The 27,827-nt window shown below is 35.2% G+C and overlaps 1 protein-coding gene and 1 pseudogene across 7 annotated transcripts in view; both read left to right on the forward strand.

Annotated features, from left to right (window-relative positions):
* The window catches only part of GALNT13 (polypeptide N-acetylgalactosaminyltransferase 13), a 590,308-nt gene that overhangs the window by 395,238 nt on the left and 167,243 nt on the right, over positions 1-27,827 (forward strand). The gene's annotated exons all lie outside the window — the stretch shown is intronic.
* On the forward strand, positions 25,540-27,685 carry LOC103876258 (annotated as a pseudogene).

Here is a 27,827-nt window from a genome sequence, read left to right on the forward strand (position 1 = left end):
AGGTCCATGGACAGTAAATCTTTGCGGAAATTTTGAGGACATTTGAGAACCCAAAATTATTACCTGGTATAGTTCTCACAGTGAAAGAAGTAAGAGGTGACAGAAAAAGAAAAGAAAAGAAAATCAGTATATTCAAAAGTTTAAAAACATTTTGCTTCTATTCTTAGATGTAATAATGAGAGAATTTACTCATTCATTAACCGATATTCTTTGGGTGCTATGCTGGGTTATGTAAGAAATAAAATCAACACAGAAATATTGCTACTATGTAGGATCCTCTTGCTACTTTTTTCTTTTGTCGTCTTCCTAAAATTCGAATTCACCTCTTTCCTCCCTACCTGTTAAGCTTGATTTTCTGCCAATGGACTCCTTTTACTTTTACCACATATGTCCCAGATTGGAGGGAGGCTCTTTATCTAACTGATTGAGAGTAGAATTCAGAAAGAATTTAGTGGAATAATATGATAAACGAGGAGGACCTGATCAGGAAATGTAACAGAGGTATAAATGTATAAAAAGGAAGACTTGAGGATATGATAGGTGAGGCAGATACTAGGCGTACAGAAGGAATGCAGCTAGGGGCCATAAGAATAATCAAATCCCTCAAAAATGACACAGGAGGGTTTCTGTAATTGATTTTTGGGATTATTAAGAAATAAAATACGTATCAATGACTTTTAAAACAATATCAAGTGTTTTAAAATGTATTTTTAGTTTCCATATGACTTTAATAGAAACAAAATATGTATTTTGCTTTTTATTAGACTCTTAATTTATGTTTTACTTTTTTCTCTGTGACATGAATATGTTTGCTTAATAGTTTGTGCTGTAGCTGAGGAAGACATTGAATAAGGAACAGCGCATTAGCCAAAGATTGAGACCCCTCATCTCTCTTTAGACTAATTTCATGACTTGATGAAATGAGGATATGTTGAGCTTTTATAATCAGAGTGTTTGAATCTAATATCCAGCTCAATCATTACACAACAAATATACATTGAGCAAGTTATACGTTTCCAGGGGCTGAGGCTACAAAGATGAATAAAGCATGATGCTTCTTTGCTCTCAAAGAACTACATTCCTGTGACAGAGATGCATAGGTGTTATTGTCAAGAAAATGTGATAATTTCCTTTATAAATTTTTGTGTGAGTTTTTTTCTGTCTCTGTCATGTGAGTATAGGTGAACGTAAACTCAACTGTAAAAAGGTGATTACAATAATAGTGAAGTTATTGTCATTTTGAAGCTGTGGTCTACATAGGTTCTAGTCTAAGTAAAAAAGATAGAAATATTTAGGGCTTGCAAAATATTAAGATTCTGACTGACCCAAGGGATTTAAAGCCAAACCAAAGGAATACATTGCAAATATTTATTTGTAACATATCACTTGATCATTGTACTTAAAGACATTTGAAAATTTTATGAGAGCTGTAGATTTTCTAAGAAAGATGTTTCCAACCTTTTAAAGATGACAGATTTAAATACAGTTTCAAAGGGTTTAAAAATCTCTTGGAACCTTAGGAGAAAGACCCTTGGCATATAATAATAGTGACTATTAGCATTTATACTGGGTAGTAAGTGGAATAGCTAAGGGTTGACCCACAGCATTCTGACACCAAGGACTGTGCTGTTAAATACCATACTCTTACCTCCTCATTAAGGTTCATCTCTCCATAACATAACAAACTTAACAGCTGATGGTATTATTAAGAGAAAGAAAGAAGCTAACATGCAAATACAAGCTTCCTCCACAATTCTGAGATGGTTCTCTCATCTATAATTTTATCTTCCTCTTATAGGCTATAGCCTCTAATGGAAGATGATACACATTCAATAGCAGTGAGAATATCAGGTATATCTATCAGAGGACAGCAGGTAGATCTTAATGCTTCTGAAAGCTGTTTCAAATATTTCTTCTTACTGCATTACACAACAATCACTGCAATAACATAAATTCTAACAGCACTGTCTAAACATAAGTGTTAATTAATTATGTTTAGAAAGTGTTATGTATGTGCTGGGGATACAGTAATGAACAGAACAGACAAAACTTTGTGCTCTTATGGAACTTATATTTTAGAGAAAGAGATGGACAATAAACAAAATAAGTAAAATTTATTAAAATATCAATTATAAGTGTTAAAGAAAAATATGTAAGGAAGGTAAGATTATATGAAATGTTAGATTTTGGAGGATAGATAGGGGTTGAAATTTTAGACAGGAACTGAGAAATTGATACTGAAATAAAATAGTGAGAAAATGAACCAAGAAAACTATTAATTACCATCAAAAAGTATCCTCTGTATTTATTTAATAAGCCTGTTTCAGGATAGGTATCAACCAACAAGGACACCAAAAGTCCTTGTCTTTTATAAGCAATATCATGGGGGGCAGCATTCCCAAGAGTACAGATCATTTTGCTCATTCTAAAATGAAGAAAACTGCTACTGTCCAATCAACTGAGAGCATGGGAAAAAATAAATAAAAGAGCTTGATGACAGCAAAGGAAACAGAAATCTGCCTCACTGCCATGAATGGTTACAAGTATGGACTAGGATTCAGATAGCCTGCATTCAACACCCAGCTCTGGCACTTACCATCTGTGTAAGCTTAGGTAAGATAGCACATCTTCTAAGCTTTAGTGTGTCCATCTCTAAAACAGGAGAGATTACAGCACTTTCCTCATATTTTTAGGGAAAGATTAAATGAGACTATGTATATAGTGCTGAGTACTCCACTCAACACATAAAGTGTGTCATAAATGGCAGCTGTTGTGGTGATTTTTATAAGCTGTGCAACTCAGGGCAAGTCATAACATTCCTGGGAATCACCTAAAAACAATCTTACCTTTAATAATTCGGCTTTGATCATGGTTAATCACAAGAGAGAATGTACATAGAAAGTCATTTAAACCCAGAAATGCAATATGCATAAAAGTATAATTATACTAAGTGCTAGTTGAGATGTACTTCTAAGGCTCCCCTGCTCAAAAAAATATATTAAATTTTAAAAAAGAAAAGAACACACACACAAAATACTTTTTTGTATTTTTATATGCTTCCACAACATCCTTGGAGTTAATTACTGGCATCTAATAATCTAGGGTGGAAAACATTTTTCTACACTCATAAATCAGTTGGAATGAAACAGTTGTTGAGTTAATTTTTAAAAGTATGTATCATCTAGACTTGGAGTAACAAGTACTAGAGTTACCATTCTCTCCATCATTCACCGAATAAATTAAAAAATGGACAAAAATACATGAAATAACACTTTCAAGACATTGAACAGCAGGTCACCCTGAGAGATGAGAAACAAACAAGGAAAGCCCCACAATTGCCTCAGCTTACTGCCTTGTGAAAGTTTCTAGGCCTTAGTGATAAAATGGCTAGATCCTAACAGACTCCATGACTTGAGGAGATGAAGCTGAGTGTCTGGGGAGACCAAGCCTGCTGGAGTTTGGTGAACAGAGTAATGGAATTCTGGGCAGAGCATTCAAGAGATGTACAGAGGTTCCTGTGGGAGTATTCAGCTGTGTCGTCACACATGTGTGAGGAAACAATCCAAGTCTGAGGAAAGAACCTTCAGAAAGGATTAGAGGTCTCATTGCCCAGTGATGACTCAGGACAGTCAATTGTACCTGTATCCTCAAGACAGATTGATTCATGAGGTAAAGGATAGAATAAATATTGAGAAACTACATAACATACTTCTTAAAAATCCGTGGATAGGCTGGACATGGTGGCTCATGCCTGTAATCTCAGCACTTTGAGAGGTCGAGCAGGTGGATCACCTGAGGTTAGGAGTTTGAGACCAGTCTGGTCAACATGGGGAAACCCTGTCTTTACTAAAAATCAAAAAAAAAAAAAAAAAAAAATTAGCCGGGCATGGTGGTGAACACTTGTAATGCCAGCTACTCCGGAGGCTGAGGCAGAAGAGTCATTTGAACCTGGGAGGTGGAGGTTGCAGTGAGCTGAGACCACAACATTGCACTGCAGCCTGGACAACAGAGCGAGACTCTGTCAAAAACAAACAAACAAACAAAACCCATGGATTAAAGAACAAGTAAAACTACCACTATTTGGAATGTAATGAAAATGAAAACATAGCATATCAAAATGTGTAGTGACACTAAAGCAAACTTAGGAATTATTTATAGCACTAAACATCTATATTAGAAAAGACAAAAACTAAATAAAAAAAGAAAGATATAAAATCAATGACCTTAGCTTCCACCTTCAGAAACTAAAAAAAGAAGAGTTTTAATGCCAAAATATCTAAGAAAAAGGAAATAATACAGATAACAGCAGAAATAAATGAAATATAAAAGGAATATATATGATATTCCATATATATGATACATATATGATATATATACATATATGGAAAAGCAATGAAGCCAAAATTTGTTCCCTTGAGATCAATAAAATAGATGATATTTTAGCCAAATTTGGGAAAAATAGAGAGATAGCACAAATTATCAATGCTGGGAATCAGAGAGGTGACATGACCACCATGGATTCTACAGATGACTAAAAGGATTGGAATGGAACGTTATCACTCTCATTATGCCAATAAACTTGACAACTTAGATAAAATGGACAACTTCATTAAAAGATAGAAATTATCAAAGCTCAAAGAAAGAAAAAAATAAACCAAATAGCCCTGTATCTAGTAAATAAATGAAATTTATTCTAAAAATTTATAATTTTTAATACTTTAAAAATACTTTTTACAAAGGAAACTCCATGGCCAGATAACTGGTGAATTCTACCAAATGTTTTGGGTAGAAATAAGAAGAGGTCAGGTCAAGCTCAGTGGCTCATGCCTGTAATCCCAAAACTTTGTGAGACTGAGGAGGGCAGATCACCTGAGGTCAGGAGTTTGAGAATAGCTTAGCCAACATGGTGAAACCCTGTCTCTACTAAAAATACAAAAATCAACTGGGTGTGGTGGCGGACGCCTGTAATGCCAGCTACTTGGGAGGCTGAGACAGCAGAATTGCTTGAACCCAAGAGGAAGAGGTTACAGTGAGCCAAGAGTGCACCATTGCACTCCAGCCTAGGCAAGAAGAGCAAAACTCTATCTCAAAGCAAACAAACAGACAAACAAAAATGCTTCCACAAAATATGAGGTCAGCATTATTTACACAGATACCAAAATTTGATAAAGTCGTTACAAGAATAGAAAACTAAAAATTAATATTCCTGGTAAATAGAGATGCAGAAATTCTAAATAAAATTAGCAAATCAAGTTTCTCCATATGTCAAATAAATAATATATCTGATTAAGTAGAGTTCATTGCAGAAATGCAAGGTTGGTTTAGCATTCAAAAATCCATCAAGGTAACTCACCATATCAAGAAACTAAAAATAAAATTGATTGGTCATCTGAATAGAGTCAAGAAAAGTATGTAACAAACTCAGTCTACTCCTGAATTTATGAAGAAAAAAGGAAAAAAGCCCCGACAAAGGGCTTGAACAAAGAAACCTGCACATACTTAATGCTGAAACATTGAATGTTTTCCCTCTAAGATCAGGAATAAATAAACATTTTGGATCTTACTACATCTACTTAACATTATACTGGAGGTTTTAGGCACAGCAATAAGGTCAGAAGAATAAATTAAGTCATCCATATTAGGGAGGAAAAATTAAGACTGTAATTCCAGAAGACAAGATTATCTACAAAATCCAATGGAATCTACACAAATATTGCTAAAACAAATAAGTCAGTCTTCTTATCAAGGTTGTAGAATATAAGAACAATGTATGAAAGTCAACTTTATTTCTTTACACTAGCGACAAACAGCAGAAAACTGATATTAGCATCTAAAATAATGTAAAAAATATGGAAAAGTTATAAATCTGACAAAAGACGTGCAAGACATCGACGCGAAAAACTACTGTATATTACTGAGAGAAATTAAAGAAGACCTAAATGAATGAGGATAAATACTATTATTTATTAATAGTTAGTAGGCTCAATATGATATTAAGATGACAATTCTCCCTCAGATCAATATAGATTCACTGCAATATCAAGTGTATTGTATTTACTTACTGTTGCATTGAATCTATAATGATATGCAATAGTAAATAAAACTTATTTTGTTAGGTAGAAATTGACAAGTTGATTCTATCCATATAGATATACAAGGGATGTATAATAGCTAAACATGCATTAATAAAGAAAAAGAATTAACCAAATAGGATTTAGAATTTATTATAAAGCTGTAATAATCAAGACTGTGTGTTATTGACATGAAGACAGACAAAGCAACAAAACTGAAAATCTGGAAATAAACTTACACATATATGGACCACTGATTTCTAACAAATATGCAAAGGCTGTTTAGTAGAGAAAGAATAGTAGTTTCAACAAATATTATTAGAACAACTGAATATGTGGGGGGGGGGAAACAACTCCAATCCATAAGTTATACCATGAAAATATTAATTCAAAATTTAAAAACATAAAATTATGAAAGAAAACATAGAAGAATTTGTGTGACCATTGATTAGACAAATATTTATTAGATATGACACCAAAAGTATGAGTCATAAGAGAATGGATTGGTAAATTAGATATCATCAAAATTTAAAAACTTGTGCTTTTCAGGCCGGGCATGGTGGCTCATGCCTGTAATCCCAGCACTTTGGAAGGCCAAGGTGGTCAGATCACTTAAGGTCAGAAGTTTGAGACTAGCCTGGCCCACATGGTGCAGCCCATCTCTACTAAAAATACAAAAATTAGTCAGGTGTGGTCACGGGTACCTGTAATCCCAGCTACTCAGGAGGCTAAGGCAGGAGAATCACTTGAACCCGGGACGGGGAGGTTGCAGTGAGCCGAGATAGAGCCACTGCACTCCAGCCTGGGCAACAGAGTGAGACTTCATATCAAAAAAAAAAAAGAAACAACTTGTGCTTTTCAAAGACACTATTAAGAGAATGAGAAGTCAAAGCACTGACAGAAAAAAAGAAGTTAGCAAATTATGTATCTGATAATGGATTTTTATCTAGAAAAAAAAAAAACTCTCAAAACTCAGTAATAAGAAAACACTCAACTCAATAAAAAATGGCCAAAATAACTAGAATAGACACTTCACTAAGAAAGGTCTACAAATGGCCAATAACCAAATGAGTAAATCCTCAGCAGTTAGTGGGGAAATGAAATTTAAACAACGATGAGATTACACTACACATTTATTAAAAAAAGAAAGATTAAGAAGATGGACCATGTTGGTGATGATATGGAAGAACTGCACCTGCAATGCTGGTGAGAATGTACAAATGCTACACTAAACTCCAAAAAATAGTTTTAGTACTTTTTAAACACTCTTGAGTATTTACTCGGTGGAAAGGAAAATGCATATTCATACGAAGAGTTGTATGCTAATATTCATAACAGCTTTATTTGTAACACAAAAGCCAGAAACAATCCAAATGTCCATCAACAGGTCAATGAATAAACTATGCTTTGTCCGTACAAAGAATGTGTGCAAACTATTAATGCACCCTACAACTTTGGTGAATTTTATAATAATTATGCTGAATGAAACAAGCCAGGCAAAAAGATTATATACTGTATGACTTCATTTGTATAAAATTTTAGTAAATTCAAACTAATCTATGAAATCAGATAACTTGTCTGGGGACATGAAATTGAGGTGGCAAAGGGAGGATTGCAGGGAGAGACTACCAAGGGGCGCATGAAAACTTTTAGGGGTAATGTGTATATTCATTATCTTGATTGTGATGACAGCCTCACAAGTTTCACATATGACAAAACTTCTTATTGAGTGGTACAATTTAAATATATGCTGTTCATTATGTGTTAATTATACTTTAATAAAGCTATTAAGAATTAAAACACAGAGAGAGAGAGAGAGAGACTCCAAGGAGAAACAAATGAAGGAAAAATGTAGTTCAAAATATCTACTTAACAGTAAACCTCTGTACTTTAGATTAGATTCTCAATATATCATAATCCAGTTACTTTTAAATACCCTTGTTGATCTGATTATAACAGTCTACCTCTCAGGACAACTGTATTCATTAAATGAGGTAGTAGTTATTAAAGCTGTTTATAAACTGTATGGCAATATTAATTTTTATTATCATTACCCTTAAAATAAGCTCTTTTGTCAGTAACTATTATTTTAGTTAACAAGATGGAATTTACTTCAAATACCTCAGTTTTCTTTTGCTTGCAAATCACAATGAAAACAGTAGTATATATTACCTGAAAAATATAGCCAAGTGAAGTGTCTTCCCATGCGAAATCCATTTATTTCCAACTTGTACAAGCAATTAAGTGGAAAAGAAATGAGAGCTGACATAGTAGTGGAAAAATGAAAAGCAGGGGTTTCCATTGAACAGAATAGTATGGTAAAAGAGGCAAAGAAATTTGTCAACCTTTAGGGGCTTATAGTATCCAGACTTTTTTTAAGTACTAAAAGAAAGTAAAGAATTTTCTAAGCAATGTCCACACAATTCAAATTTTGACAAGTGAAAATATCAGACATAATAATTTATTAGAAATTATTTTAGACAAAAGTCCAGCTGATTTCTTTCTTTTAGAGTTCTTTGCCTTTTTGTAAACTTAATCATATAAATCTGATGAAAGTAGGTTATTTGTCAGTGTGTAAAACTTGACTGGTTTTTTTTGGGACCAGTCATAGAAACCAAACTATAATAGAAATATGGAGATGGTTTTGTGGGATGCTTTTCTCTAACTATGATAAATCAGTCTCTTAATGATAATATAGAGATTTGTTAGCCTTTTAAAAAAATCCTATGAAATCGTAAACTAACATCACGTGTGCGTAGTCTCCATAAAGAATACAAACCAATCTCAATGATTTGGTTCAGCAAATGTTTCTCTTGTTCCCTATTTGGTGCAGGCTAAACCTTAAACATATTGAAAAATAGCTTAAATTTTTAACTTCTGTGCCTGCAACTAGTTTTTCTGTCATCTGGCCACCACTTTGCTTTGAACTATTGTTTAAACATATATTTTCATTCAAAGAAGGGCTTTTTAAATTTAAACCACAGAATAAAATATTTCTAGATAAGGTACAATGAGACAGTGCTACTAAAGACTGTCATATCTATTTTACATATTTCTAAAGCACAGGCGAGTAGGTGTCACAGAATAATATTTTATTATGTTTCCTAACAGAATTCTGTTTATCCAAAACAAATGTGTTAGAATTTTATTTTGAATATTAACTGCTATAAATAACTGGCTTCATATGCTCCTTTAGAAAAAGTAATTGAGCAATAGGTAAATTAGACATTAATCAAACTTTAGAAGAACATTAGCCAACATTAACAAAACTTGTATTGCTCTTAAAATTATAATAGCTTAAGGCATCATAATTTGAATAACTACATTCCTCTATTAACATTTTTGGTTCAGAAAACTGGAATATGAGAAGAGTTTTATATTAGCCTTTGATATGATGCTTTACCTTGTAAACATTCAATTTGGAGACATGCTTATAGATTTAGAAACATAAAGCATTTTAAGTTATTTAGATACACTAAAATTTGGTGTTAATCTCTGGTTCTCTTTTATATTCATTTAATTATTTCTTAAACTAATTGTTTGAAAATAATTTTGAGGTGGTCAGTACCACCCATAATTTATTTTTAGAGCATAACCAGTTATTTACACCTTTTCTGTTATTTCTATAATCATTCTAAGAGATTATTAACATAAAAATTCACATTGAAATGATTCAAAACAAAGCAACTGAGAGGAAAGATGAAAATGAAGCGCAAGAGAAATAAAGTAACAGGAAAATGGGATAAACTAGTCACATTGAATAATCAATAACTTTATTCAAATATTCCTACAGCTAAAGTGAAAATAAATAAGTTAGCAAATAAAATTGCACTGAACCTTTTTTTTTTTTCTTCTTCAGATGAAAGGAACTAGATTCTGAAAGACATTGTCCAGTAGACACAAAATAGTTGATATTTTAGACCATGTTTTAGCAAACATCCACTAGTGCCTTTAAATGGATGGTGGGTTTTTTGGGTACACTAAGAGAAAATTATCAATTTTATTGCTTTCCAGTGATTTGATCTCATAAAGGAATATATCTTGAAGATAGAGTGTCATTTGGGGTTTTTCTCTAAATAAAACTTACCTAAATTCAATCAAGCTTAACTGTTGGTGAATTCACATTTGAATTATCTTAGCATTCTTTCCTCTTAATAAAAATAGAACTCACATACACAAGATGCAGGGATGTAGATACTAACATTAGTGGCTGGCCATGAAAACTATGATATAAACTTTTTCTCCTACTCAGACCCATCACATTTCTTCACAGGTTTGGTTCACAGAGTTGCTTGTGAATAATGTTATTAGAAAATGGATTTGCTTGGATACAACTTGGTAAAGAGATTAAAATGTAATAAAGATACAAATTGTCTAGATAGTTTTGGTTATGCTATTTGTTATCTGTGCAACCCATAGAATAATTGGCCATTACTATTTCCAATGAAATATCTATGCCAGCTTATAACAGCAGTCTTGGAACTAAACAAACTAAAAATTTTGGAGAAGTTAAATATGAGCTTTGTTAAGGCAATTTCATGAGGATTTAGAAGATGGTAAGACAAATCCTAATTAGAGTTATGAGAAGATAGATGATGTTTGAACTGAGTGTTAAGGAACTGACAGAAGTTAGCTATTTCAGGAATAATAAGAAAGACATTAGAGGAACAGAATACCACATCTATGAGGAATTAGAATATGGATCATAAACCTAGCCCTCTTGCATTAATAACTTTCATTTCTTCTCTTTTATGACCTCACAAAATCTCATCATATGAGTGTTTCTCTGGAGAACTGTAAGCATATATTGTATTGGTAAACCAGCAAAAATACTCATCTGCTATCTAACCAATCATGAATACTATCGTTTATTTTATTCATCTATCTATATCTATCTAATTTATGTGTTTGTGAGTCTATGTGAGGGCAAAAACTCAATAGTTATGAGGTCCCAAAATGTAAGTCTCTAGTGGTAGTTACTGTAGAAGCTATAATGTAACAATGATCTATGGATAAAAATATTACAGTATTAGATGTCTCTATAAAAATAAATGCTGAATGGTACTCACAAGGCATCCTGAATGAGTCGGAACTAGGATAGTAAAGGGAATTATAAAATTATGGAACCCTGAAAGATGGACAGGAATTAAATGCATAAAAAGAAAAAGAAATTGAATGAAAAGTATACAAAAGTAGTAATATACATTTTCATTTCCATTAATAAATAAAGAAGAAGTGAATGATATTTTATAGGGCTTATCCAGAAATACACATTGGAAATAAGTTTTGTTGGAAAAGCAATCTAATTGAGAAAGCTATTCTGCCTTCTTGAATAATACTATTAGATGGAAATAAAAGTACACACAAGAAAAATAAACAATTAACTTCTGAACTATGATAAAAACATTTTTGAAAATATTGTTCTTTAACAAATACAAGGATATTTTAAACATGCTAAGCAGAATGTCCCTGTATATAGCAATAAGCCAGGAATACCTGGCTTTTTAGTGAGTTTCAGTACATTAAGTAACCAATACTCTTATTAGAGACAAATGTCTAAAATGTAAACTTTGAGAAACATACTTCATTGCTGTGGCTTTCTGACCCTTCTCTGCTCATATGAACAGATATTCCATGTGCATGTTACCCTTACAACTCTTTATAATCTTTCTGATCCCAGACATAAAGGACTTAAATTCAGCCATTTGAATTTATGGCAATAAAAACAGCTATATGAAGAATGTTAATGTGCTCAGAATTATTGAACAGAAAAGTCTGATATCCCCTTAAGGCCAGATTTCACTAGAGCCTCCCATTAAGCATGCTTAATCAAACAAAATGGTGCTGAAAATTAAGGCAATTATCCTGCTGATTTAAATTTGAAATGTCCCTAAAATATTCTAATAAAGAAATGTTTAACTTTCTTTTAAATCTAAATATATGCTGCCATGAATTGACTTTTAGCTATTTATTTTACAAATTAGGGTTTCATTTTTCTTACATGGAAAGGGAAAGTTAAAGTAAATAACTTGTAAAAAATTAGCTTTAAAATCTTAAGAAACATTTATACAGATTGGGTTTGATTAATGAGCTACAACTGCCATTAAATTCAAATGAAATGTGCAAATAAGTTTAACTCAGGGAATTTACTGGTTAATTTTAAAATGTTTGCCAGTTCTTGGGCATACTCAGTCCCTGGTCTCCTAGAACTTATGCTAGAGGGAGACCATAGACAATAAATGAGTAAGCAGAAATATTATTCTGTTAATTTCAGATGAAGACAAGTGCCTAGAAGAAAATAAAATTAGATAAAATGTTGTGAATGACAGAGGTGGAGGGTGAAGGGTAGAGAATTACATTACCTAGAGTGGTCAGAGAAACCCTCCTAGGGGACATTTAGGTTGATACCAAGATGACAGGAAGCATCTATCTATGCAAGGATTTGCAGGGGGGAACATTCAGCATAGAAAAAAATGATAAATGCAAAAGGCCTTGTGCAGCTATGAAGTGAGCTCAATTCTCCTGTTCCAAGTCTATAGGATCACAAATATCCTAAAGAACTCGGAGGGTTAAGAGAGAAGTCATCCTCTCAGAATAATGTTTAAGTTGACTGATGTTCAGCATGCAATTAATGTGTACCTATTTGCCACATAAAATCACACACTACATAATGATGTTTTGGTCAACAACAACACATATACAATGGTGGTCCCATAGTATACTACTGTATTTTTACCAAACCTTTTCTATATGTAGATATTTTTGGATACACAAATACTTACCATTGTGTTACAGTTGCCCACAGCATTCATTACAGACACATGCTTTTCAAGTTTGTAAGCTATACCATCTAGGTTTGTATAAGAACATTTTGTAATGTTCACATGATAATGAAATCACCTAATGGTGCATTCCCCAAACTGTATCCCAGTCTTTCACTGTTGCATGTACACCGAATACAGTTACAAAAGATGTACAAGAGATGTTTTCTAAGAGTTTATATTTTGATGAAGCCTTACATTTGAATAATACATAATAAATACATAATAATAAAATCATTTTACAAATATTGTTATAATGGGTCTAGTATAGATTAAATATATGAAATTTTTTCTCATTATTTTGTGTTTTATCTTGAATGCATTTTGTAACATTTGCATTATACTTCAGATCACCTCTAAGTATCAGCCAGCTAGCTATAAATCAACCCTCATTTTACCTATCAATCAGTATAAATAGATACACACCTAAACCTGCAATAGACCCTATGGATGCCAAATATGCAAGGTGTGGTTCCTGATTTCATTCAGTGTGTGGTTATGTAAGACAGCAGGTAGCACCTGATAATGTACTAAGTTCTAGGTATCATTTGAACATGCAGATATAGAGTGCATTAAGTTCAAAGGAGGGAAAGATAGCTGTGGTGTACGACATTCATGGAAGAATTTATAAATAAAAAATGTAAGGGTATATGTAGTCTTGTGAAAAGAAGCAGAAAAGCAGGGCCTGGAAATCTGTGTACTCTCAGTTTACAAAGTTCTCGCTCCTGTGCTCCTTGATATAGTTTGGCTGTGTCCCCACCCAAATTTCATCTTGAATTGTAGTTCCTGTAGTCCCCACATGTCATGGAAGGGATCCAGTGGGAAGTAATTTAATCCTGGGGGTGGTTACCCCCATGCTGCTCTTGGCACTTCTCCTTGCTTGGCACTTCTCCTTGCTGCCACCATGTGAAGAAGGTCATGTTTGCTTCCCCTTCCACCACGATTATAAGTTTCCTGAAGCCTTACAAGCCTTGCTGAACAGTGAGTCAACTAAACCTCTTTCTTTATAAATTACCCAGTCTTGGGTATGTCTTTATTAGCAGCATGAGAATGGACTAATACAGTAAATTGGTACTGGGAGTGGGACACTTCTGTAAAGATACGCAAAAATGTAGAAATGACTTTGGAACTGGGTAACATGCAGAGGTTGGAAGAGTTTGGAGAGCTCAGAAGACAGGAGGATGTGAGAAAGTTTGGAAGTTCCTAGAGACTTGTTGAATGGCTTTGACCAAAATGCTGATAGTGATATGGGCAATAAAGTCCAGGCTGAGGTGGTCTCAGAGATGGGAAACTTATTGGGAACTGTAGTAAAGGTCACTCTTGCTATGCAAAGAGAGTGGCAGCATTTTGTGCGTGCCCTAGAGATCTGTGGAACTTTGAATTTGAGAGGGACAATTTAGGGTATCTGGCAGAAGAAATTTCTAAGCAGCAAAGCATTTAAAAGGAAGCAGAGCATAAAAGTTTGGAAAATTTGCAGCCTGTTGATGCAATAGAAAAGAAAAACCCATTTTCTATAGAGAAATTCAAGCCTGTTGCAGAAATTTGCATAAGTAACAAGGAGCCAAATATTAACCTCCAAGACAATGGGGAAAAGATTTCCAGGTCACGTTGGAGACCTTCACAGCAGCCCTTCCCATCACAGGCCTGGACGCCTAGGAAGGAAAAATAGTTTAGTGAGCTGAGCCCAGGGCCTCCCTTGCTGTATGCATCCTTGAGACTTGGTGCCCTCCATCCCAGATGCTCTAACTATGGCTAAAAGGAGCCAATATACATTTCAGGCCACTTTTTAGGGGGTGCAAGCCCCAAGCCTTGGCAACTTCCACATGGTGTTAGGCCTGTGGGTTCACAGAAGTCAAGAATTGAGGTTGGGGGACTTCTGCCTAGATTTCAGAGGTTGTATGACAATGCCTGGATGTCCAGGCAGAAGTTTGCTGCAGGGACTGAGCCATCATGCTGAACCTCTTGCTAGGGCAGTGTGGAAGGGAAATGTGGGGTGCAAGCCCCCACACAGAGTCCCCCCCTGGACATTGTCTAGTGGATCTGTGAGAAGAGGGCTACCATCCTCTAGACCCCAGAATGGTAGCTCCACCAACAGCTTGCACCGTGTACCTGGAAAAGTCACAGACATTCAACCCCAACCCATGAAAGCAGACAGGAGAGGGTCTGTCCCCTGCAAAGCCACAGGGATGGAGCTACCCAAGGCCTTAGGGGCCCACCTCTTGTATCAGTTTGACCTGGATGTGAGACGTGGAGTCAGAGAAGATCATTTTGTAACCTTAAGGTTTAATGACTGCCCTATTGGATTTTGGACTTGCATGGGGCCTGTCGCTTCTTTGTTTTGGCCAATTTCTCCCATTTGGAATGAGTGTATTTACCCAATGCCTGTACCCCCATTGTATCTAGGAGGTAACTAACTTGCTTTTGATTTTACAGGCTCATAGGCAGAAAGGACTTGCCTTGTCTCAGATAAGACTGTGGACTGTGGACTATGGATACTTTTCTTTTTCTTCTTTTCTTTGTTTTCTTTTGTTTCCTTTTCTTTTCTCTTCTCTTCTTTTCTTTTATTTTCTCTCTTTTTTTTTTTTTTTTTTTTTTTTTGACAGTCTCACTCTGTTGTGCAGGTTGGCATACAGTGGCACACTCTCAGCTCACTGCAACCTCCTCCTCCTGGGTTCAAGCAATTCTCATGACTCAGCCTCCCAAGTAGCTGGGACTACAGGTGTGGGCCACCACATCTGGTTACTTTTTGTATTTTGAGTAGAAACAGAAAATGCAACATCTGCATCTTCACCATATTGGCCAGGCTGGTCTTGAACTCCTGACCTCAGGTGGTCCACCCACCATTGCCTCCCAAAGTGCTGGTATTAAAGGCATGAACCACCGGGCCCTGCTGGACTGTGGACTTTTGAGTTAATGCTGAAATAGGTTAAGATTTTGAGTTAATGCTGAAATTAGTTAAGATGCCTCCTCATTGGGAAGGCATGATTGCTTTTGAAATGTGATGACATGAGATTTGAAAGGGGTGGAATGATAAGATATGGGTGTGTCCCCACCCAAATCTCATCTTGAATTGTAGTTCCCATAATCCCCACCTGTTGGAGGGATCTGGTGGGAGGTAATTTAATCATAGGGGTGGTTAGTTGAGTGCTGCTGTTCTCATGATGGTGAGTGATTCTCACAAGATCTGATGGTTTTACAAAGGGCTTTCCACCCTTTTGCTGGAGGCTTTTTGCTGCTACCATGTGAAGAAGGATGTGTTTGCTTCCCCTTCCACCACAATTGTACATTTCCTAAGGCCTTCCCAGTCTTACTGAACTGTGAGTCAATTAAACCTCTTTCCTTTATAAATTACCCAGTCTTGGGCATGTCTTTATTAGCAGCATGAGAACAGACTAATACACTCCTACTTTGTGCTTTGAGACATATCCAAGTTTAGAGTGGAACATCTGATTTCCTACCTTTTGTTTTCCCTATGGAAGATTATATGAATGAAGTATTACTAAAGCATTACATGTGTATCTTATAAAACTAAGATTTAAATGGCAGAATTAATAAAGTATTTATTAAAAATTCAATAAACTGAACCTGTTATTTTTGTATACCTATATCTGATCCCTTAAAGACATCTAGGACAAAATTACAAATCTGTTGTTTTTGTATATGTTCAGTTAGGAAACTTACTGCACCTTGCTTGTCAAAATTAATGCATTCAAAATCAAATCTATGTATTTTTTATTAAAGAGCCAAATTTAAATCTCTATGGTAACGACTGCAATAAATGTGCAACATCTTAAGCTATGATTATATTGTCACACTTAGTGATGTCTATCTTCAGTACATGACTACCAATCGTTTCACTGTTGTTCTAGTCAACCAGAAATGTAGTTAAAAAAGGAAACCAATTATGAGATTTATTTAAGTAAGACTGAACAATTTCTGCAATAACAGATTCTAGATAGTAGAACTTACTCTGAGTGTGTGAGATAATGTTGAGGGAAGAATTTCATCCAACTGTACAAAAATTGAGTGGTAAGTACCAATACTTAATTACTACTGAGAAATTAAGTATAATTGAAAAGCTAGTTGTTGATTTTCAATAGATATTTTAAATTACCCTTAAAAAATATATTCAACCAAACAATATTTACAACATCTGCAAAATTCCAAATTTGATGCATTATAAATTCTAAAAATATTTTATAATTGCCAAGCTAACCATGTGGTTACACTGCAAATATGCCAAAATTGAAATAAACATTCTTGGTGTGGAATTATTAGCATTTCTTTACTGCCACCATGATGCACCTGCATGTGATAATATATTTCTGCATGCCCTACTCTATTATGAAAGTTCTGGCAACATTTTCCCACTTACTTACTTACCCCATAGCCTAGTAATATGTGATCCTTGACCAAAATATATTTTTCTCTATTTTAATTGGTCAACCAAATTCTATATTTACTTTTTAAAATCCTTTATTGTAGTTGGTCAACCAACTTTATATTCCATATTATTAATTGGCCAATAAAAGCTATTTGCATTTGAGAAAAACATCATAACTTATGGAATTCCTAAATTAAGATAAAAATCTATACAAAACTTTAAGCCTACTGTGTCCCACACTAATCCTGTAATGGTCAATTTGGATAGTAATTAGACCTGATGGAAGACTACTGCTCCTTGATCGTTTCTCTGACCCTACAAGAGAAGACCTCAGGAACTGCAAGATTTATTTTCATATTTGGGGAACAAAATGGAAGTTCTTGATTTTATAAAGTTACGGAAAGTTCAAGATGTATCTGAAGCAGCTGGAAATGTGTTGCAGAGTTGAGACAAAGGATAAGGAATTAAATGGGTGTATGAGGATTGATTAATTTGCCAAGGAAGAAAATAGGCAGAGCAAAAGAGCAAGGCATGTCCTTAGGTAGCACCTACTTTAGGGGTGGGAGAAAGAAGAAAAAGTGATTGCTAAGTCAAAACTGTCAGTGAAGAACAAATAAAATGTCACAAAAACTTAGAAAGTTATGGTGATTGTCAACAGTGTCAAATGCTACAGAGAAGTCAGGAAGTAAGAATAATGTAAGCTCATAAAAAGTTTCATGAGCAGTTTCAGATGATGGATTCAAGATAGTGGAATAAAAAATATTAAGATAATTGAGCTGTGAAAACATGTAGTGGGGGGAAAATCTTTTTAAGACATTTGCCAGCAAATAAGAACAAAAGTCATAGTAACTTTAAGGTTAAATATGAACAAAGTAATTATTTTGTATTTTCTATCATTTCATCATAAATTTTAAATATCCTCTATATTTTAGATAGGTAATATATCTAAAAATGAATAAGGAAGTATTTTTAAATATGAGGTGATATCTAAAAAGAAAAAGGAAGGGATAATTGATGAGATAAGTACTTGCAGGTATTAGGCAAAAGGTATAGCAATAAAGAATATCTGCGTAACACTTAGTTTACAGTGCAGTGTTTTTTACTATGTTCTTACCAGAACACAGTGGATGAGTTCTTATTATCATCTTATTCTATAGTTGAAGTTTCTGAGCCTCAGATAAATTGTCATGTGCCTAGAAATTGGCAGGGCTAAATATTAAACTTAATCTCTTGACTCCAAGTCTAGTGCTCCCTTCATGTGCGTTCAGGAGACCAAGGGCAAGGGTGAACTTTAGAGAAGAGGACTGACTTTCTTTCCTAAAATGGAAAGAAGAAACTAAGGATATTTGAGACATTTAAAGGTAGAAATGAGTAGAAAATCGGGTCAGCTTTTCTTGATCTCAAGGAAAGTGGAGGCAAAAGATTATTTTCAGAGAAGATGGAATTTATGGAGCTTGATAAGAGGTGAAAAGTTTGGATTAATCACAGCTTCTTCAACAAGCATTTGAATGAACATTTGATGTTCTCTATGGAGCTACTTTTAAATTTCACAAGAATAGCATTTTGAAATACTAGTATACCAAGGAAATTATCTTTACTGGACTTTAAGCATCATATCTAGAGAAATAAACTTTGCACTCTACTCTCCTTGTTTGTGACTGATAAGTTAGCAAAGTAATATGCCAAATGTTGCTATTTCAGGGTTACTTCTTTACTCTTCTAAAGTGTAATGTAACCTCCATTGACTAGTACCAATTAATTTTTTAATAATAAACTGTCAAAAGTAGAGTATTAGTTTCCTTCTTAGGAGGTTTGTGGGTTTCTTGAATAAGTACTTGAAGTGACGTTAACATGGATATTTTTAGGTGTTTCACATTGGTTCTTGCCAAACGCTATATAGAAAAAAAAAAAAGAAGTGCCTGTAAGATGAGTTTTGAGAAGTACTCATAGTTTTCCACTGACAGCATTAGAATTTTAGATACGCCCCCTAGGGAAAGTACTCATTTGAAGCAAAACTTACAGCTTTAAAAAATAATGTCTAGGTTCTTGACAAGAAACAAAATGACTCTAGCTGATTAAAAGCCAAGAGAAAGGCATCCTGTCTATGATGATGGTGGGGGTGAGAACCTCTCAAGTCCCCTTCTTGTAGGCATGAGAGACTGTTTATTTATTGATTTATTTCACTGTCAAATGCAAACTGATGACTAGACTTTAACCTTAATATGCCCAGTTTTGACATTCACAACTAGACTGGCCTGTGAGCTACTAGAAAGCTGTGTATTATTATTATTATTTTTCTATGCCCCAGAGACCAGCATTGTGCTTGACAAAGCACAAAGTAATTGACTAATATATATTTGCTGAATATATGCCAGCCAGGATCTTAGAAAAAAATTCTTGAGAGGAGACAAGTTTTCCTATTTCCTCAAATTTATCACAATTCTCTGCCTTTGGGACACATGTGACCACTTTTCAAATTACACAGGAAATTTAATTGAAACTGAAATTCTGTAACTCCAATTAGGAGAGGTGGACATTTACAGATGGAGAGACTGAAGGAAAACTTTTTCTGAGCTACCAGGTTTTCTTTTCCACTCAAGTTCTTTTTATGTATTGCTGGCATCTGTGAAAGAGCAGGAGATGCCATATATTGCAGCTGGGTACCCAGGTGGTCTACTGATATTCAAAGGGGACTGTTTTGGCATGAATTCTAGGGCAGCGTCACGCAGCTGTCATGAGCCACTCTGTGGCTAGAAGCAGCAGATGTTACTGATATCTGAAAGGCAGTCATATCATCAGATATGGGAGAAGACCAATGTAAAATGCAAAGTATCTGACCCAAATATCATTTATGAAATCACACACATTTTCCATTCAGTTTTCAAATTCATGCCCACATACAATTTTTTTTCACAGTTGAGAGTAATTGATAGGCTTAATTATACAACAAGGAAAACAAAAATTCCAATAATTCTACTTTTGTTTTAATAATCACTTAAATGTACTGAAAGTACTTTCAGAGCCTCCAGGATGTATTATACCTTAAAACTGTTAATTATCGAGAGATGAAAAAGTGTTACTGTATCATATTTTGTTTCCTTTTTTCATGAGTTACTGTTCGAAACAATCTGTGCTCATTAAAAAGCAATACTTGTTTATAATGTGAAAACCTAAACATTAATTTCTTAAGCAGAAACATCTTATATTGTGAAGGATTTTTAACATCTGACAGATGGCTTTACATTTTTTATTTCTTGCCTGTTGTATTCATACATTTTATTTACACAGAGAATGGAAGATTTGCCATAATACAATCAGAACCATGTGGCTGGCGTATTGTTGATCTAAAGGACAATTGGGATTTTCTGAAATATCAGCAGCCCTAATAAGTTGTGGAGTAATGACATGTAACAATTTTTCTGATCCCAGAAAATACAGAAGGCATAAAGTGTGGTGATCAACCCTAAAAATCAGAAAACTCCAAGGCAAAGAAAGTTGTTGAAAGGCAAAAAGTGACAGTAGATTGTACATTATGAAATGTTGGCATGTGTGTTTTGGGGGTAGCTTCACTATGTTTTTAGCTGCTAGGAATGGGTTTCTGGTTTTGAGAGGGGTGGGAGATGAGATTAAAGTCTCCATCCATGATCAACACCACTTCACCATACCTCTCATACACACCGGTTCTTGCACATTTTGTTCTTAAACACATCCTCTCCTTCAATTCTACATTCAGTATATACATACCTTTGCATTCTTTCACTCTACATTTTTCTCTCCCTTTCCATGCCCCTACTCTGCCCCCGCTGCTGCTCCCTCAAAAGTCAGTTGCTAGGCCTTTGGAAAAGCAAAAGATAAACTGTGATTGAGAGACATCCTTAAAAAAAAACCTACTTCAAGGTCAATTTGCTAATTCCTTTAGAAAATGAGTAAGTATGAAAAGGACCATTTTGAATTTGGGGCTTTCAGGAACTTCATTACTAAATTAAGCAGAAAATACTTGATAAGGGAATATGCTTGTTAAGTGGACATTTTAGAAGCAAACTGACATTGGTAGGATAAATACATGGGATGGATTCAACTCAGCATTGTCTACGTTTAATGCCAACTTTAACATCTCCAAATTACCCTAATATGGCTATGACCTGAAAAATTATCCTAAAGGGAACAAAAGTGTTCTTCTGTTTTTTCTTGTTTTTAAAACATCTGCGAGCTTTCTAAACGAGAGGAATTCCCATATTTCAGGGGGAAAAACACATTTATTGGCCAGGCATAGTGGCTCATGCCTGTAATCCCAGCACTTTGGGAGGCTGAGGCAGGTGGATCATGAGGTCAGGAGATTGAGACCATCCTGGCTAACACGGTGAAACCCCGTCTCTACTAAAAATACAAAAAAAAAAAAAAATTAGCAGGGCATGGTGGCGGGTGCCTGTAGTCCCAGCTACTTGGGAGGCTGAGGCAGGAGAATGGCGTGAACCTGGGAGGCGGAGCTTGTAGTGAGCTGAGATCGTGCCACCTCACTCCAGGCTGGGCAACAGAGCGAGACTCTATCTCAAAAAAAATAAAAAATTTGTTGCCTCATAATAAGTTTTATAGTGTCAGCTCCTTTATGCTTTCTCTTTTTCACAAAATCACAATCTTATTATATTCTTTTAATACAGCTAAAGTAAAATAAGCTTGCCTTAGTAGGAAAAGTTTTATTTAAATTTTGGAGGGTTTTTATCATTCTCGTCATTCCCCTGCACCCTATTTAAAAAGACTAATCTAAATCATAAATATATGGCAAAGAAACACAAAACCATCATCAACCTCATTCCTTCTTCTTCTGCATGTGAGTTTTCTAAGGACTCTCCGGATTAAATGACTTGTTCCAAATTCTACAATCAGTTTGTGTCTATTTCAAGAACAGAATCCAGCTTTCCAATTTTAAATATGATGCTTTCTTTTATTTTCCATGCAAAATATTTTGTTTAAAAAAACATTAAATTATCAAGTATTGGACAGAATCCTCAGGTGTGTTGAATCTCCCTGTGGCTTCTGGCAGGTGACCACTTAAAGGCCACAATAACTTGATGTAGAAAAATCTTCATCTTGAGATGTTATCATCACATCAGACTTCAACTCTAGCCACCACTCCCAAGTAACATAAATCTACATTACACTGTGAAGTTAAAAGTAGGTCAAGTGTCAACCAAATAACTCAAGAAGGTATTCGCTCAATCAAAATGACAATGAAGAAAAAGTGGCAAGTTTCATTTCAAGAATGCAGAGAAAATGCCTACTATAACCTTCATGCCTGTTCCATTTGAATGACTTTCATGCGTTTTGTGTTTGTGCATGCCAGTTTATCAAGGATCATAGTGCCTTCAGCATCTCAATGAAGGCCTTTTTAGGCTTTGTTTCAATTCAAAGATTTATGGGATTTGTCATCAAGCTACTTGAATTATGGAAAGTGGAGAGTTGATATACTGACAGGGATTTTTATTATTTTTGAAGCAAACAGCAATGTGGAACAATATATTTTGAAAATTAAGTCACCAGTATCTTCAAGTTTTCCCTTTGCCAAAATTGAGAAAATAATAGCTGTTTTTCCTGATTCCATTACATGGTAGATACATTTTGTGTGCCTTGTGTAATTTTTCTGATTTTTCTTTATCAATATTAATAGATCAATGATCAATTATTATTGAGCACTGATATGAGCTAAACTTTTTTTAGACTTAGCTAACACTGAGAGAATGGTATCTTTAATTTCTGATTTTTTTACTATATATAAATTATACTTCAGTTCCATAATGTAGAAACGTGATGCTTTTTCTTGAAGAGATAACGTGAGTGGGACTATAAGGCTAATATATACAAAATACACACATATACACACACATACACACACCTATATATGTGTGTGTGTATATACACACAAACACATACCCACATCCTCACATCCACATACATATACATGAACATTTGTCTAGATGACAAACTGTAGAATTGAGAACTCAATGGGGTGATATAGAGGTAGATAGACAGTAAGTTCTATAAATCAGTGAAAACTTGAGATCAATGAAAACTATCATAGTCAAAAACTGTTTACAGGAAGAAAACAAATGTGGGCTGTGCCTAATAGGGAGGACATAATAGGTAAGGGAAAGTACATATATTCTTTTATTTTTATGTTTATTTGTAATTAACACATAATAACTGTGTATATTTGTAAGATACATTGTATTGTTACATCTATGTATACATTATAGAAAGAGCCAATCAAGTCAATTAACATATCCACCACCTCCCAAACTTATTTTTATATGTGTGGTGAGATGTTAAAATTATACTATTTAAGCAATTTTGAAATACACAATACACCCCGTCTCTACTAAAAAAATACAAAAATTAGCCGGGAGCGGTGGCGGGCTGCTGAGTGCCAGCTACGAGGCAGAGGCAGGAGAATAGGCGTGAAGCGGGGGCTGAGGCTTGCAGTGGCGAGAGTGGAGATCATGCTGCACTCCAGCCCTCTGGAAGCGACAGGCGAGAACTCTGTCTCAAAAAAAAAAAAAAAAAAAAAAAGAAATACACAATACATCATCATTAACTGTGGTCACCCTGCAGTTCAACAGATCACTAAAACTTATTCTGCCAGTCTAACTGAAATTTTTTATCCTTTAACCAACATCTTCTCTTTCCCCATCTCTCCCTGATTCCCTATAATCTATCTATAAGATTGACTGTTCTAGATTCCTCACGTAAGTAAATTTATAAAATATTTATCTTTCGGTGCCTGGCTTATTTCATTTAGCATAATGTGCTCCAGTTCCATCCATATTATCACAAATAATATAATTCCCTTCCTTTCTTCGGCTGTATAACATGCCATTGTATGTATGTATGTGTGTGTGTGTGTGTGTGTGTGTGTGTGTGTGTGTGTATTTTCTTTATCCATCCAGCCATTGATGGGTACTTTGGTTGCATCCGTATCTTGGCTATTCTGAATAATGCTGAAATCCACATGAGAATGCAGATATCTCCTTCTTATATGAATTTCAATTCCTTTGAATATATACCCAGAAGTGGGATTGCTGGATCATATGGTAATTCCAGTTTTAGCTTATTGAGGAACCGTCAAACTATCTCCCAAAATAGCTGTACAAATTTACATTTCCGCAACAGTGTACAAGGGTTCCCTTTTCTCCACATCCTCATGTGGAGAACGAGGATTCGGAGAATTACTGTGAAATATAACACTTATTATCATTTTTCTTTTTATAATAGCCATTCTAATAGATGTGAGGTGGTACCTCATGTGGTTTTAATTTCCATGTCTTTAATGATTAGTGATGTTGCACATTTTTTCACATATGTTAGCAATTCCTATCTTTTTTTGAGAATCATCTGTTCATATCATTTGCCTATTTTTAAATTGGGTTATTAGTATTTTTGCTATTAAGTTTTTTGAAGTCCTTATTTTTGATACTAGCTCTTTATCAGACATATGGTTTGCATATATTTTCTCCCAATCCGTGAGTTGTCTCCTCACTCTGTTGCTTCCTTTGTTATGGAAGAGCTTTTTAGTTTGATGCAATTTAATTTGTCTCTTTTTGCTTTTGTTGCCTATACTTTTGGAGTCCTAGCCAAGATATCATTGCCCAGACTAATATCGTGGAGTTTTTTCCCCATGTTTTCTTTGAGTAACTTTACAGTTTCAAGTCTTATATTTAAGTCTATATTTTATGCAATTTGAGTTGATGTTTGTGTACGGTGTGAAATAGTACAGTTTCATTATTCTGCATGTGGATATCAAGTTTTCCCAATGTCACATATTAAAGACACTCTCTTTCCCTCATTATGTGTTCTTGCCACCTCTGTTGAAAATCAATTTATAAATACTTGGGTTTATTTCTGGGCTTTTAATTCTGTTCTACTGGTCTATGTGTTTGTTTTTATGCCAGTCCCACGCTTTTTTGATTTATAATAGCTTTATAGTATATTTTGAAATCAGGAAATGTGATGCTCCAGCTTTGCTCTTTTTGTTCAAAATTACTTTGGATATTCAGAGTCTTCTCTGCTTCCATATGAACTTGAGGATTATCTTTTATATTCCTATGAAAATAACATTGCAATTTTGATAGGTTTTGCATGAAATCTGTAGATCACTTTCGGTAGTATGAATTCTACCAACATTACCTGACTATGAGATATATTTTTATTTATCTATGTCTTCAGTTTTTTAATCAATGTTTTATAATTTTCAATAAACACATCTTTCACCTCCTTGGCTAAATTTACTCCTAAGTATTTTTTATGTTATTGTAAATGGGATTGTTATTTTCCATTTCTTTTTAAGATAGCTCATTATTAGTGTGTAGAAATACCAGTGATTTTTATATTTTGATTTTGTAACCTACAAATTTGTTTATCAGTTCTAACAGTTTTTTTGGTGGAGCTTTTAGGGTTTTCTACATATAAGATCCTATCATCAGCAAACAGAGATAATTTCACTTCTCTCTTTCATATATGATATCTTTAGCTTATTCTTGCCTAAATGCTCTGGCTAGGACTTCAAGTACTATGCCAAATATAAGTGGCAAGATTGAGCATTCTTGTTGCTGACCTTACAGGACAAGCTTTCAGCATTTCACTGTTGAGTCTGATGTTAGCTGTGACCTTATTATACACGGCTTTTATTGCATTGAGGTACATTTATTGTACACCTAGTTTTTGAGAGTTTTTAACATAAAGGGATATTGAATTTGTCAAAATTTTTTTCTGCTTCTACTCAGATGCTCATGTGCTTTGGGTTATTCATTTTGTTAGACATGCCTTACAAGAAATACTAAAAGGAGTTCTTCAACCTGAAGGAAAAAGTACCACTAGGTAGAAACAAAAATATATAAAAATATGGTCAGAGTGGAAGCAGGTGTGAGAGGGTCCAGCAGAAGGAAACATGGCTGCCAGTGTGTTTGAGTCCATTAGCAAGTTTGGCCTGGCCTTAGATGTTGTAGGAGGCATGGTGAACTTTGCCTTGTACAGTGTGGATGCTGGACACAGAGCTGCCATCTTTGACTGATTCTGTGGCATAGAGGACATTGTGGTAGGGGAAGGGACTCACTTTCTCATCCCATGGGTACAGAAACCAATTTTCTTTAACTGCTGTCCTCAACCATGTGATATGCCAGTCATCACTGGTAGCAAAGATTTACAGAATGTCAACATCACACTTTGTATCCTCTTCTGGCCTGTTGCTAGCCAGTTTGTTGATATCTTCACCAGCATCGGAGAGGACTACAATGACTGTGTGCTGCTGTCCATCACTACCAAAACCCTCAAGTTAGTGGTGGCTCACTTTGTTGCAGGAGAACTGACCACCCAAAGAGAGCTGGTCTCCAGGTAGGTGAGTGATGACCTTACAGGGCAAGCAGCCACCTTTGGGCTCATCCTGGATGATGTGTCCTTCACACATCAGGAGTTTGCAGGAGTTTCCAGAAGCAGTGGAAGCCAAACAGGTGGCTCAGCAGGAAGCAGAGAGGGCCAGATTTGTGGTGGAAAAGACTGAGCATCAGAAAAAGGCAGCCATCATCTCTGCCGATGACAACTCCAAGGCAGCAGAGCTGATCCCCAACTCACTGGCCACGGCAGGGATAGCCTGATTGAGCTGTGTAAGCTGAAACCTGCGAGACATTACATACCAGCTCTCATACTCTGGGAGCGTCACCTACCTGCCTGTGGGGCAGTCCGTGCTCTGTGCTCCTCCAGCTGCTCCAGTGAGGGCCCACCCTGTCTTTACCCCTGAGGGTCAACTGGGCCACAGCCCAGTGATTCTTAATGATGCCTTGCTTTTGCCCCAACCCAGATTGGATTATTTCCAATGACCTGTTTTCTAGTTCATCAGTCCTTCTTCTGCTTGTTCTACTTGCCTGTTGAACTCCTCTTTTGAATTGTTATTATTATATTCTTCAGTTCAATAATTCCTGTTTGGTGTTAACTAATATTTCCTATCTCCATTTTAAAGTTCAGTTTGTTCATACGTTTCTCTCCACACCTCAGTGATCATCTTTATGACTGTTCTTTTGAACTGCCTATCGAGTAAATTCTATGTCTCCATTTCATCAGGGTTGGCTTCTAGAGATTTATCTTATCATTTATTTGAAATATGTTTTCATATTTCTTCATTTTCCTTGACTTTATGTGGGATTCAGTACCTTAGATAAAAGAACCACCTCTCCCAGTCTTGCTAGATTGGTCTTGTGTTGGAGATATTCCTCCCAATTAGCATGGCTGGAGATTCTAGGTGCCTGAAAACACTTTGTTTGTCTAATCCATTTTGCTTTCATTGGCCCCTGTGTTATTCCATTCTCACACTACTAGTAAAGACATACCCAAGACTGGGTAATTTGTAAAGGAAAGAGATTTAATTGACTCACAGTTCCACATGACTGGGGAGGCCTCACAATCATGGTGGAAGGCAAAGGAGGAGGAAAGTGACATCTTACATGGAGGCAGGCAAGAGAGCTTGTATAGGATAATGCCCCTTTACAAAACATCAGATCTCATGAGAAT

This window comes from Papio anubis, chromosome 10 (genome assembly GCF_008728515.1).
Source record: "Papio anubis isolate 15944 chromosome 10, Panubis1.0, whole genome shotgun sequence".
In the NCBI taxonomy this organism is placed as follows: Eukaryota; Metazoa; Chordata; class Mammalia; order Primates; family Cercopithecidae; genus Papio; species Papio anubis.